The following is a 15,545-nucleotide window of genomic DNA, read 5'->3' as shown; positions in this document are numbered from 1 at the left end:
AGTTCCAAGTTTAAAGTTATCAGACTGCGTGCAGTGATTTGATTAGAAATAATCATTTTCCCAAATTCCAAAGAATTTAACAAAAAAAAGTGTTTAGTTCAGACTTATTTTAATTTAAAAAATAGAAAATTAAACTTTCTATAGTATTACTGTGCTGTTTAACAGTTTATATCCTGCTTGCTTCACTCACCTAAACAATCACATCCCAGGAAGTTTAGGTTTTCAAAGGTTAATTATCCTGTCCAAAGATCATTGAGTTTGCCTCAAGAACACTTTTGTTGGTAAACTGATAAAGTATCAACGTGTTTATATGCTACTAAAAGGCTATAATCCAGTCTTTGCAGCACCAAATCTCATTTGAAATACGAAATGAGCTCTCTGCTAACTCTTAGCTGAGGGATGAAGTTCACTGACAAAGGAAGCCGATACACACACTCACCCCCAAAACAGCTATCGTAATCTCTCAGCAAGGTCTCCTGATATGATAGTCTCCGTGCCTTGCCCTGTGACTGTGGAGCTGGAAGGGTGGCTAGCTGAGATCTCCTGGTTTCTTTTGCAAAATCTTTGAAAAAATCTTGATTGCTCTCATCCTTCCCAAAATCAATGCCAGCAATCAGATTGCCTTCAGTAGAACTTGTACCAAGACTTATCGTGCTCCTGTTACCAATTCTGTGATTGATTCCCATGGTTATTTCTGTATTAGTAAATATTTATAAAGTTATACATAAGCTATTATTTCTCCATTTCACTGACAGGACCTCCCTTGGCTATGAAAATTGAGTGGCATTTTTCTGAAACCACAACCATGCTCTGCTTCTCTTCTTTCAAGTCTTGCCTCAATCAGCTTAAAACCAAAATCACCCCAATCTATTCTGGTCTTTATATTAGTCCACTTGTAGGTAAGCATCATAGGGTAATATAAACAATATTTCCATTTTTTTCTTCAAGGGGTCCATAGCCCTTCACCAGCCTTTGACCACGGACATGTCTCCCAAAAGCACGAGTCTTCGCAGGTGGTGCTTTAACACGCTGCCCCTGTCCCTGCTGGGATAATCTCATCTTGCTTTCATCATTGCTTAACATTTCTAAATGTTTACAATTTGATACAACCCATTTTCTGAATCACATTATTAGGAGTACTATAAATCTGCTGTTCAGAACTCCCTCCGGATGACTGAATAATTATATAGCTGAAAACACTTCCTTCAAGATAAGAAGCAAAATGTATTGAAAATATTAAATTATTAAAGTGAAAAAATTGTTCTACTGAAAAACAGGGCATGACAAGAAAACCTATCTGATAGGAAGTTACAGAGCAAGTTTGTAATTTACCACTGAATTATACAATGAGTTTAATTCTATAATACGTGTCTCTTGCTGCAAAGCCCACGCTGGACAGAGTTCTCTCCCCATCTCCGGGGAGGCGTGCAGGCTGGGCCCTGCTGCAAGCACAGCACGCAGGGTGCTGGTGCTCTGTCTCCAGCCGGCGTGCCGCTCCTCTGCGGCTGACTACAGCACACCAGGAGATAAGCAGCAAAGGCTGAACTTTAACATATTGTGGAGCAAAGTGTTATAAACTGGTTCCTGTACACAAGCCCTACAGGCTCTGCACTGAGCCACGTATCAGACTGTCATCTTCCCTTAATCTAAATGACACTAAACTGTATTACCATCAACTCCAGAAGAGCCATCAGGTGTATCCTGCAGCCTGAGCTCAGAAGCAGGTACACTGTAGGTGGTGAGCAATGAATTTACCTTGCTCCTGAATCAAACACAGCCTAAGAGGTCAAAAGTTGAGTGTGGCACTCACTGTTATTTGTTTTCCTGTTATATTTTGTGTTAGGTCCATTTCTGAGTCATTTTATAAAGACAGCAAGCTGAGACTGGATTAACGATCTGCTCTCAGTCTCCTTTATGAATGCACGCATAGGAGTAGTATTGTTTACACACGGCTAAAATTTGTTTAAACACACATGGCACCAGGAAAGAGAATACGGAAGTCAGACATTCAAGAAAATAACTTTTGCATCTCTCTAAAAGAAGGTGTTGAAAAGCTGCTGGCAGTTGCAGAAGCCCTGCCTAGTTTGGCTACTCCTTTCAGACTCCGTGTCAAAATGGGCAATTTCAGTGCTGTCCAGCATAGATGCTGCCTCTTGACTTTCCCAGGAACAGAACAGGAATTGATAGCTAATGAAAGCGTACCATACTTTTTCCTTTGGCAGCAAAGAGGATGAAGCACATCCAAAAGCCTAGAAAAAGTAGGATGCATCTTTTTACTGCAAACAAGAAGAATTACTTGCAAAGAAAGGAGATAGTATCACAAGTTCATATATGGAGTTTAAAATGTACTTACGCAGGTAGCTGTGCACATGCTACAATAATTTCAAATGCACGGGGGCTAAATCTAACTTTCAGTGATGTTAAAAAGCTATTTCCTACTTATTTCAGCAGGCCATACGTGATTTTATATTCAACAGAACAGGACAGAATGTATTTCTCTCAGGTACAAACTGAGTATCTCGCAATGAAAGGATGCATTGTTTTGTTCTAACTAAAGAGAAATAGCTGATGAGTGAGTAAGAGCGTGATCTAACGCCTGTTGAAATCAATGGAAAGATTCTCATTGACTTCTCCAGGCTTTGGATCAAGCCTCAAAAGAGCAGCTATTTCTCTCTGATATAGCAAGGAATCAATTCCCTCTCCCAGTGGTACTCTAAATAATTCAATATTTTGCCTCAGATCATTTCCTAAGAAAAATGATGAGGATGTTGTTTAACCGGGTGATACCCTGAAGTGACAGAGTTTACAATGCATTCAGCCATGTAAAGTCTCCTGTGTTGTACGTGCCGCACAAAGACGGGCAGAGTCAAAGTGCCCCTCAGACACCGAGACTCCCTGCCCGCTCGACGGCCACAGGACAAACACAGTCACGTTTCTCCTCTCACTGGCCAGAAAGAGCTGTATGAATTTTGCTAAATCTTGAGGAATGCCTGCACCGCGACATTTCTTTAAAAAAGCAAAATTATGTTTTCTTTACAGTAAAAACACAACCTGTTTTGATACTCACAGAAGGGCAAAAATTGCAGTATAATTGTGTTGTTATTTACCAGCAGAAACGACGTTCCCCTCATTCTCCAATGCTTTTGCTTTATAGAGCAAAACACAACATGGAAATGATATCTTTTTGAGCTCTTTTGTTCCACATGAAAAATGAATTAGTAAAAAGCAAACCAACATTAGACTGAGGAACTCCCCCCCAAACCACAGCAAAACCTGACTGATTTTTTTCTTTCCTGCCATAGTCAGGTAGCTTTCTGTACACTAATCCCTTTCTCTTGTAAATTGGAGAAGTCTGTTATGAGTTGTTTACGGACGGTTGGAATAGGAGCCGCAGCACCCGTGCCGCCCCCCACGCACGGGGGCCGACAGGAGCACAGCCCCGCTCGCGGTCACTTTCTTTTGGCCGGTGGCAGAGCAGCGCTGGGAGGTGTTCTCCCCATTTGCACAGAAGGAGAGCAATTTGCAATAAGCCATTTTAAGGGTGGAAAAAAAATCCCACTTCTCCACTCCCACCAGGCAGCTACCTAGCAACAGCTGACAAATGCACAGGATGAAATTGGTACTGAGCTACGGCTCACGCGATTATCCCCCTTCCCTATCACTTCTGATTGAGTTACACCTGTGGGGAGCATCTCGCCAGCAGCACCTCCGATGAGTGCAGACGTGGCAGCTCTGGCACATTCGCTCTCTTCCATTCCAAACACAAAGCACAGCCACAGTCCGGTATTCCATCATCATCTATGTTGAAATACTAATCAGCAGCTGTCCAAGCACGCTCCTATTTTCCTCCCAACCTCTTTGCTGTGTGCACGTATGTGTACTCACGCTCTTGCTCACTGTCTATTTCAACTGAGCTGGATTACAGGCAGCAGCACCCGCTCCCAGGAGCGGGCGTTACCTCAGGTGCACTGTGGTGCCAGTCCCAAAAACTTGCCCTGACTCCTACGCAAAGCCTGGAAATCCTCACGTACAGAGAGAAACCTGCCGCCGAGTCCAGCTTCCCCTGCCAGGAACAGACAGGGGCTTCCCCTTGCTCAGGGCTGCTCAGCGATGTTTTCTGGAGATCAGCTAGGCATTCCTGCCAAAGCCCACCCAGCTGCTTGGCCGGGCCAGCTGGCTGCTGCTCACCACTGGCACAGCTGGGACAGCCGCGGGGCACGGCTGACTGCCCAAAAACACTCATGAAATCATCCTCATGGGTGGTACAAAATATACCCGCTGTCCTCTCAGAGACCAGGAAGCGTGTGGTCTTGGCAAGGCCAGAGACGGGATCCTCAGTATCCTTGCTCTGCCGTTTGCCTAACACCCCACATACAACCTGGGTTTTATTTTTTTCCCCTCCATTAAAGTACTTCTGCTCTAGTGTTTGAGAAGATTACATTTGCTAAACTGAGCTGCTACTCAAGCAAAGAGACTCAAAGTAGTTCTGACAGGTCCTTCAACTTTGTCAGAAACTGCTCTTTTGGTTTCTCAAGTTATTGGGATATTTAGGAATGATGCATTTCAAAGGCATGATAATAAACAGATAATGAAAAACAAACAATTTCCAAACTTTTAGTCAAAGAAAAATTTAGCTGTAGATAGATGGATGTATTCCAGCAATTTTCATTATTGCTTTTATATTATGGTCAGCTGAATCGCCTACTTGTCTGGAAAAGGCTTTTTAAAATGCAGCAATACACCATTAATTCTGTATCTATTAAGTATCTTTCCCAAACCTTCCAACTCAGATTCCTCCTCCAAACCCAATTTTTTGATTAAACCAATTTTTGATTAAACAATTTGTTACAATACCAAGGAGGATTTGGCAAGATACCATATTTAGGACTCATTGTACAAAACCCATGAACTGTCTCTTTGATTTTGATTTGTTGTGTATACCTCCAAAGATGAGTTAATATCAGCATCACTCGGGCACCTGAATTGCCATAACAATGCCTTGTGAGCTAACTACGACTAAAAGCAACAATTTGAATTCCGTGTTTTCAGTTGCTTTTTAAACTTAAGCAACATAGAGAAGAATAAATATAGTTAGAAGCTTTTTTATAGCACAAATCATTTAATCTATTTTACATATGAAATATTTTTCCTTTTTGCATGGAAATTTAGGCACTACGCACAGAAGACACACGCTTCTTCCCCACACACATGCACGAGCACCAGACTCGGTATTCACCTCCTTTCATTCTGCGTTAGATTCCACAGCTCGACTGTTGCGCCGAACAGACCATGATAAGCATCCGTGCGCATCACAACAGCCTTGTCGATAAGGCACAGAGTGATTCCTACGTGTGCCTTCGCCCTGAACCTCCAACCATTTTAAACAATAGGTTGAGACCCTGTCACAGTCCCATGAGTAAAAGGGAGAGACAGCACAAGAATTTCATAGTTATACATATCTCAGCACACAAAAAATTAGCTGCTAAAACACCACTTCCTTTTCTAATGAGCAATGAATAAAGTAAATTTGAGAGCTACTCTTTATTACAAGAAAATTAAAAATGCTTAGGGCATACAGAAAGCAAATACATTGGGGAAGATGTTGCATCCAGTTCTCAAATGTATTAACCCCTGACTGAAATGGGAGAGTAAACACTCAGCTTTTTCTTTAACCAACCCTGGGTTTGTGTTATTAAACGCTCCCCCCGTTGTCGATAAAAACTGGCGGTGCAGAGACCCCACACTACCCATCTTGCCTCTTTTCCACTCCGAGCATGGCTCTGTGCCGTTGGGAGGCTCCCAGCCGGATCCCACACTGTCAAGAGCATGTGTACACCGGCTCTGCTGTGAGACGCACAAAACCACATTGCAGCCCCTTTGATTCTGTACTTTCTGTCCCTGCCCAGATAACTTTTCAGAAGCTGACAGAGCCTTTACAATTTAATTGGTGTTGACACCTTTTGAAGCAATGCCTTGAGGCGCCGAGGGTCATTGTCTACTTTTTCCTGCTTTTCTGCGGCTGCCTCCATTTGGCTACCTTGCAGCCTGTGGTGCTATGGTGGCCCCTGCACTCTTCATTCATGTTTGTACTCGTACCAGGTCCCGTTACAAGGACCCTTGTTAAACGCCCAGCAGGCAGCACTGAATAGAGATTTTGACTATCTGGGATTTGAAGGCCTCTAGCAATAACGGAGAAAGCCCTGTAAACACAAAAGTATCCCAGTAGCAGTGGGGCGCTAACGCAATCACGCATTTATGCCACAGGACCTCAGGACCAAGCTCCTTACTGTCGATTCACTGGCTATTAAGCCTTGGTAATTAGGTGGTTTCCCGTGACTTTTCTTTCTTGGGATTCACCAACTATCATTTTCCATATGTCCCTTTTTCCCAGAGCGGCTATACACCCTCACACATTCAATAAGCCAGGCAGATGGTACCACATACCAGCCTCTGAGCAGCCAAAGACAATTCAAAACAAGAAAAAAGGCTCAGCCTGGCATTCCCAAAGCTGCTCAGGAAAACTGGATCCAAAATTCACGGAGATCCCACGGCCTCATGACAGCAAACACATCTCTCCAGGTTCAGCCCTGCAGCAGCCGCATCCCACAGCAGCACTTGCACAGAAGGCAAACAGGAGAGAGATACTACCAGTACTTTGAGAACCTTCTTTCACTTCAGAAACAGCTTTTAACATGCTTTTCAGTCACTTTTTCCAGATTTAAATAACTAAGGCTTTCAAGTTTCCTACTGAAAATGCAAAGGATTCACTCACTTTATTAAGTCCCAAATGTCAGTCAGCTTGGGGCCAGTCTCACAAGTCAAACATGATGGCTGGGCTTTGCATTTTCCAACCCTCTCTCTGCCACATTTTAGAGTCTGCTTTTCCACATTCATTCTGAATTCCAGCCATTCACCTATGAGGATCTAACAAATCAGACTTTTAATTCCAATACGATGCCACCAACTGCTCTCACTTCTTTGCCTGGGGGACGCTCGTCCCTGTGTCCATGATCACACCGACCCCTTGTTTCCACTGCGGAAACAGCAAGCAGAACCAGGCCCCTGCACACACCTGCAGCCCATGGAAACCAGGATCCGACTCCAGATCTTTACTCCTTGTTGCCTCTCTCCCCGCAGTCATGCCCACGAGCCTCTCACTCGCAGCCAGCTGTGGTCATCCTCCTTCCCTCTGTCCCCAGCCTGCCTGAAAGGTGGCTGCACCTCCAGGCTCTTTATTTGAACCAGCACCATACCCTATACATTTCCATTACTTCAATTAACATGTGACCATAAGAGCTGACAAGTCAGAATAAAAACAACTTTCCACACACTGACAGAGCTGCATTTGACCGTGATAAAGGACTTACCTTTCTCATGGTCTACAAAATCACTTTACATCTTTCCACGTGCTTCTCTGGCACGGCACATGGGGCTTTCTGGAAGTACAAAGTCCAACAAACAGGGCAAAAAAACCCCCTGTAGGTGCGTGAAAGAAAGGGGTGGTTCTGGAGAGGCCAGGCTGGCCTGGTTAAGAACAGACATGATAGAGAGTTTCACAGAAACCACCCCCGATGACAGGTATGCTGTTCCAATGAGCTAAATGTAAATAATGCCAGGAACAGCTTCCAGCTGCGACACGCTTCACACGGCTCTGCTGGCTCAGCTAGGAGAGGTTTCCCTTTGGCTGACAGAGGAAAATGCCATCTGCAGAGCACGACTGTCCCACCAACAGCATGAGCGGAGACAATTTGCTGCACAGACTTCGGGAGAAAGTCACGGAATGAGCGTTTATTACATCCAGCTAGGTGTCTGCTTCCTTGAAGACTAAAGTCAATCAAAAGGGCACTACAGTGGAGCTAAGAGCACACATTGGGGTAGAACCTTGCTTTTATTCTATTTTCATCATGTCATACAGAGTCTGCAGGAGGGCATGGCAGCTAGTAAATAAAAAGTAAAGAAGCTCCGCTAGACTAGCCACTCTCTATCATCTAAGTTCAGCTCAGATTGTTCCTTGCAACGATTAAACTAAAAATACAACTCTTTCCTCATGGAGGCAAGGGCTTTACAGAATGCATTGCAACTACAGGATACTATGTACATAAAGAACCACCTTATCTGGTCAGATGAGAAGCTGATGCTTTCTTCCATCATTGTGCCCTGCCTCTTCCTGAGTCCATGCAAACTTTTGATACCCGCTACTAGATACACCCCCATTCCAGAATCATGATGCTCATGTAGAATACCTGCTGTTTTCCTAACAAATCATATAAAATAGCACGAAGTACAGAAACTATTCCCACAGCTAGAACAGTTTTCTCACCTTGTACACTTGTCTTATTACAAAAGGCTATGGAGAAAACATTAGTTCTATTTCTGAAGTGTTTAATATTTTTTTTTTTAATTCTCCTGTATTCTCTTCAAGATGGGAGGATCATACCCTAATCAAGGACTTCTATGTACAGAATCTGCTGAGCCAAAAGAAGCCCCACGTCTCCTGTCCCTGACACACGTTATGTGGGAGCTCTCTCATGCACCTTTCATGCCCTGAACACAGGCAGGCAAGAAAGACTATCCCTGGTTTTTTAACAGCTAGCAAGGATAGATTATATTTAGGCACAGTCTACGTCCAGCAAGGCACAAAAGCTCCCCCAGCATCTGCTACTCAGGCCTGTGTCCTTGGGGCCAAATAGTCATGCTGATTACATGTTCCAAAATCTGCTTGTTTTAGGGAGACCAGGACTAAAAAAGTCAAACTTAGTATTTCTCTAAATTTAAAAGGGACTTTGTTCTTCTTTGGGTTGGATTTATATCTGTTGCAGTTGTCTTCCAGAAATTGACCTCTGATTTACAGCACACTGGAGATGAAACTGTCCATCTGACTCTAGTTATCAAAAAATAGCAATACTGATCCTATCGGGCGTCAGAGGGGCAATTACAAATGAGGGAAGGAGCCGCCCCAGCTGACTGGACACACTTCAAAATCCTTTCCTTTCTGCATCCCGCATTTGCTCTTTATTAAAGCAAAAAATAATAATGCAGTGTTTACTTAGTGCACAGGGTAGCTGTAAAATTTAATTAATCACTGTAGCTTAGCTTGCTGAGATTCTTAAATGAAAAGCCCTATAAAAATGTAAAGTTTCCCATAAAGAAAACCCCTCAAAATTGCCTAACTTCCTGCTTTCACATTGTACCTTATAGCACCAGTGGCTGGACACTGCCTACAGTCCTGATTCAACAAATTACTTGGAAGTAAGCATATACCTAAGCCAATGGACACCAAAGCATGCATTGATATGGTTGACTTGGGATGGACTTAAATTGGTGCCCTATAGACTGTCTGTTTCCATATTTCCCGTCCCCCACCGAGGGAGTTCAAATTACCAAAGGAGCCTTCCTTCCTCACTCCCAGATTTCCAAATGCAGCTCTAGTCAGAGTCAAAGTGTGAGCCCCTATTTAATAGTACCTTACTTCATGAATAACCTTAAGGGTCTGAATGAGTGGGCTTAGTGCATAGTACATTATTGTGAATAATAATTACATCTAGGATTGCTGATCTAGAAAAAGCAAGATTCCCCCCCGCCTCCTTCAAACAGCACTTGCCTGGTATTTGCCCCAAGGTGTAACACATGAATGCACACGGTGGTACAAAAGATGAATGCTGTATCTCAAGTGTTTCCTTTGTCTTCTGGGTAATTCAGTTTCATCATATGAATATATACTGTTACAAGCTGATAATCCCTACAGATCTCCTTTCTTCTAAATCAGATACGCTAGAAGAGAGCAAATACTCTTTTTTTTTTGCCCTAATTTACAGCTTAAGATTAGAACACAGGGATGGGATGAGCACAGAATGTTTCCTCCCCCCCTACAGATATTATTTTCACTCTTCCAATCTCAACAAAAAAACCCTCACGGGTTAATTTTTCAGTTACAGGGAAAAGCAGAAAGGGAAGAGTTCCCTTAGTGAGATACAATAACATGTGCAGGTTTTCTTGGATCAATTGCCAGCATTGACACCGTATCCTTCAGCTAGCAGTCTGTGATGAATGGTACCCAGTAGCATTGGAGAGAGCAACAGCAGCCAGGCAGCATGGGCGACTGCGTGCCCTCCTAACTGGCTGATGAATCGGGAAACTCAAGAGAGACTCGGAGTGTGGGAGCTGGAGTGGTAAATGTTTTCATCTTTCTCTTTTATGATCTTCCCTTTTCCATTTATATAGGACATTTTAGAGACTGAGCTTTGTTACAAACTATTAGCCCAAGGCAGTGGGTTGGGGAAGTGAGATTTCATGGAAAGACGGAGCACAAGAAAGTGTGAACAACTAGAACTACATGTGATATTAGTGGTTTGTTGTTGAAGGAATTTCTGTTTGGATTGTAGTTCAGACAGTTGCCTTGATGTACTGGAATGAAAATCAGCACCCAATGTCCCTAGAGAAAAACCACAGAACTGTCAAAAAACACTCTCCTTTTTATCTCCCAGAACCTTGAATTCAAAATGAAAAGTCCCCATTCACCCACTACACAAAAAATACAGCTCTGCAATCACAGTTCTGTGCAGTACCATGCTACAGAAAACAAGACAAGCAACTCCCCCCGCAAAAGCACCAAAGTGAGACACTGATGTATCCAACTGCCCAGATATACTCTGTCACACTCCGTGATACTGTAGAGCCTGACTTTAGGCAATACCGTCTCTGGTAATGGCCAAGAGCCAGGGAAGCATCCATTCAGATTGACCAGGTGTCGATCTAGGGCAATTCTACTGAATTCCATTTTTATTCCATATTTTCTTCCATGCAGTAGAGAAGAAAATGGTATTTGCTAAGCATATTGTGATCCATATGTAAGCAATGCTGTAATATGTATTGTGATCAGTTTTTTCACCTGTGTTGCAGCTTGAGCTCAGTCTGGAGTAAGCTCTCTAGCCATGGGCTAGTGCTTGCACCCCACTACGAGCTGGAAACGACACCATGTTTGTTGTGTACTTACAATAGTCAGCTTCAGCAGAGCTTGTGCATGAAGGTTGTGCAATGGCTTCCCAGAAAACAACAACAAAAAAAATGCACATGCACCTGGGTGCTCAGTCAAATAGCAATAGGCAGTCTACGAGTGCCAAGAATTTCTCTGATCTCTTAACGAGCTACAGCTCTTAACTACCAAGGTGAGAAAGCTGGAGCAATGAAAACAAGGTCTGTCCCAGGAGTGTGTGCTTGGGATGGCAACGTGAGAGGCTCCTAAAAACACACACACAGAAAAATCTGTATGGGGAGTCCATACAGGGAAAGAGATACCTGGGGACATCCCAGAAACACTTGATTTCTCTGATGATATGGCAACCTCACTCAAATGTTTCAATTTAAATGAAGATGAGTAGTGATGTAATGCTATGAGGTCCTGCATGGTATATGCTTGGGTTTACTGCCAACACGTCAAGGTGGAAACCACTGTGTACCTGAGTTAACTCCATGGGCACATCACAGAACTGCGTCAGATGGCTGAGAAGTCTTGCAGGAGCTCTACAACTGACCAAAATTAGAAGTACTGTCTATAGCTTGTTCAGATAACCCTTCTTGTCCCTTTAATTGTGAAAGGACTAGTTGAAGACTTCCTTCCTGTCAAATAAATGATTTGTTTTCCACTTGAAGGCAGACCAAACTGCCTACTGGGAGAGCCCTGCAATGGAAATGGCTGAGCAACAGAACTCCCAGTTGTGAGGAACTGAGGGCTTTAACTGAAGGGAAATGTTGTTTTCCTTATTAAATTAATCAGTTTACAAAATATGAGATCATAGAAGGAAAGAGGAGTTCCCCTTGTTAAATATTTACCATTAAATCTCTGCAGGGACTCCTACCCTAAGTCAGGAATTAAAGAACAAGAGAAATAAAGTCAGTTATTTCCTGCACCATGGTATACATGATGCCTGCAGGACGGGACAAAAATCTGCACTAAAGGTGGAACTGTCTTCTCCCTAAGTATACCTTTAATGAGTGTAGGTTCCTCTCCTCTTTTGCTCTCCTTCATTAATTTGTATTAAATTACATCATATGAAAACTTATGATCTTTGGACAAAGTTTTTAACACTAAGAAAAAATGTTCACATTTAAATACATGGCTTGATTTTCAAAAGCACAGGCTACAATTAATGGATTTACAAACCCAGCTTTATTTTCTATTAAAGTTATTTTTGCAATGCTTTTTAGTTTGCTTTTAGAGTATTTTGTAGAATGATTCCGAATTTTGTCTGCCCTTGCTTTTATGGGAGAGGGAAATTTTGAGTTAACCAAACAAAAGTGACTTCCAGGTCCTTCAAGCAGAGGGAACAGAACATGCATGTTCTACCAAAAAAAGAAAACCAAACTAAACCAAAACACCCACAAACAAAACCACAAAGAAAACCACCATTTTCACACTTAGGTAGAAAAATATAAAGGGGGAGGCGTCAGAAACTTAGGAGATATTGAATGATGGACACTTGAATGAGGGATTGCCACATTAGAGGCAATCTGACCTGCACAGTCAAAAATCATACAGGTGATTCACTATGTCCATGAGTATTAATGACATATCTTTCTATTCTACCTCAATATGAAAAAATAACAATAAAAAGTCTTCCTTGGTCTACCACACCCATTAGAACATTCTCCCAGCATCTTCCTAATGCTCAAAGCAAAGAGCCTGTCAGCCAACAGAGGAGCAGCAACGAGAAGAAGGAATCAAGACATCAGTGAAGACAACAGAGGATGACTACAAAATCCAACAGCTTGGCCTGACAAATTGCATGTCGGGCTGTGTTCAACACGCCAATATTCTGACTGGTGTGGGTCACCCTAAGCAAATGTCATATTTTGTTTACTTCTACAGGAAAATAGTGTAAAGAAGGAAGAAGTGTCTGAAGAGGCTGACAGAGGAACCCACCAAGAGTGACAAATGTTTTGGTTACAGTTGCAGGTCGCTCAGGCAACCATGGGAGATTCCAGGAATGCTTTCACCCATTTCTTGCACAGAACAAAGCCTAAACTTGTCTGGAATATGTTTAGGTTTCATATACTTCAGGCATACCTCATTTGTAAATAGCCTGTGTCACTTTTAATAGAAATAGTTGTTCTCAAAACAAGTCCAAATAAGGCTTTCAGAATTACTTCAGTCAGGAGAATCAACCCTCCCCATAATTCCAGTAGATGGTGAATTTCTGCAGCCTTCAGCCCTCAAAATCCCCAAAAGCAAGTCCCAGCGCTGTGGCATTAGAATGATGGAAGTAGCTGTCAATGGCTGAGTCCTGAATTATTCTGACAACCACAATGTATTGTACATAACACAAGCACAAGAATCAGTGCAGGACTTGACCCATCTCCACTCACCTGACTTTTGCCTGATGGTATCCTACCCACTGGTTCAGTGTGGGAACCAGGTAGAGTCCATTTCTCCATTAACTAACAAGAAGGCACCAGTGGGAGAGAAGAGGGGAAAACATTCTCGTTGACCTTGTGGATCTCTCTGGTACTGTGGCACAAAACCTGGAAAAGATGAGGGTCAAAACACAGCATCGAACTAATAGAATTTCCAGCCTTCAACTTCGGTCCTGCAAGGACCACCTTTTCACCTCCAGCCCTCTACGATTTCAGGCCAGAGCAGCCTGTTGTTGCCACTTGAGTGGTGCTACACGGAGTGAACAGAAATGCCTATTGAGCAAAGCCCATATGCAGAACAACCACTTGTCATCCTGGCCTAGAGACCCAACATGCTGTGGATGTGGAAAATGCAACAATGGCACCCTTGAAGGGCCTCAAAGGCTCATTCTTCCAAAGCAACGATGGGGCACACTGGAAAATTAGTACTCACTATACTTATTTTAACAAGCAAAAGATATCAGACTTGGCCCTGTCAGTACCGAATCTTTTTGAAGCACTTGGAGCTTCATTTTTCTGCTATATCTCAATAAAGTCAAACTTCCAGAATTAAGTGCCAAATTTGCATGGCAATGAAATATACAAACACATGTCTTTTCCTGTAAGTTAAGAAAGCTAAGATGATATAATAGAGAATCAATCACTGTTGAAAGTAAAACAGAAGGGCTAAATAAAAGGACTCCACCTGCTTTTAATTTGAACCCACAACACAAGGGAGAAGTTAAAACTCAAATAGGTATATACGTTCCTTTGAACGGCTAGGTCTGTGCCTGAACAAAAGAAAGAGGCTTTTCACTTACCTCCTGTGGTATCAAAGAGCCCATTAAAAACCAATAAAATATTATGAAGCTTTCTCCCTTTGTGAAAAAGTGCAATTAATATCCTTCAGCAGATGATTATTGATTTTTATAAAGCAATTTACAGGCTTCTAAAGTCATGATTATTCAACCCTCTGGGTGCCAGAAAGGAAGAGTTTTCAGAAGTAGGAATTGTATTCTCATTTCCACATCAGCACAGCCAGAATTTACAGACTTCTGATTTTTTTTTTTTTTTTTGCCCTCAGGATATTTTTGTTGTTGTTGATGTTGCAGTGCTCCGGCACAGGATTAACCCTTTTATTCCCTCCCACCTGAGACAGATCTTTTTCGTGACCTGTTCTTGAAGTATATCGCCTGTCAGATATTCATCCACTACTCACGGCTGGCGGGTTGGATGCTCAGCAGAGTAGACTTCATGTCAGAAAATCAGCAGCTGCTCATATATCACACTGGTCATTAGTAGAGGATCATTCTGGACCTTTGCCCACAGCACCTTGCTATGGCAAGAGAAAGGCTATAAAACCCTAGGCCCTGTCAGCTGTTGTCATTTAGGTGAGAATTTATCAGGTCTCAGAGTGCCCTCTGACTGGATTATTATGAATAATGAATGAAGCTTTATGCCACACTGAGGCATTAATAAGACTGGGATGACTGGGAGAAATTCAGTACAACATCATAGCAGTAACTTTCTGCGAGCAAGTACACAGCTGGTGGGCTCGCTGGATTTAGCTTATGTTAGATACTGCGGCTGAAATGAGGAGCTCAATTATTAAGCAAGTGGCATGATGCTTTTGGTTTAGCCTATGGGTGGTATTACTGACCTACTCGTGGAAAACTTGCAACAAAAGGCTTTCTACCCCCTAACAAAACTCATTTTCTGCTCTTAAGAAGCTGAATCGGTGAACCCTCCCGAAAACAAAACCAGTGAATGTTTATCTTCATATTTACATTCAATCCAACTTAAAAAAAAGGATATGTAAGAGCAACCAGTTAACAATAATCCCCTAACATCTCCTAACACAGGAGTCATCTAACCTGTTGGTGATACTCTGGGGATATTAGTCCAGATTACCGATTTTCTTCCTTATTTTTCCTCAGTTCATTCAATATGTATCCCTACGGCACACACATGAGAAACAGAGAAGGAAAGAGACAAAAAGGCAGCCACTGACCTAACCGGGGTGGGGGGGGGGGGGGGGGGGGAGGCAACAACAACAAAAAAAGCAGATGCACAGCAGAAACTATTGGCAATAATCAACCTCCTGGTGTGGCAGTTCCAGCTGCACTCCAGAGGACCGAGCCCACAGAGCTGACAAG

The sequence above is a fragment of the Grus americana genome, chromosome 8, assembly GCF_028858705.1.
Source record: "Grus americana isolate bGruAme1 chromosome 8, bGruAme1.mat, whole genome shotgun sequence".
Taxonomy (NCBI): domain Eukaryota; kingdom Metazoa; phylum Chordata; class Aves; order Gruiformes; family Gruidae; genus Grus; species Grus americana.
Note: the sequence above shows the minus strand (reverse complement) of the source record.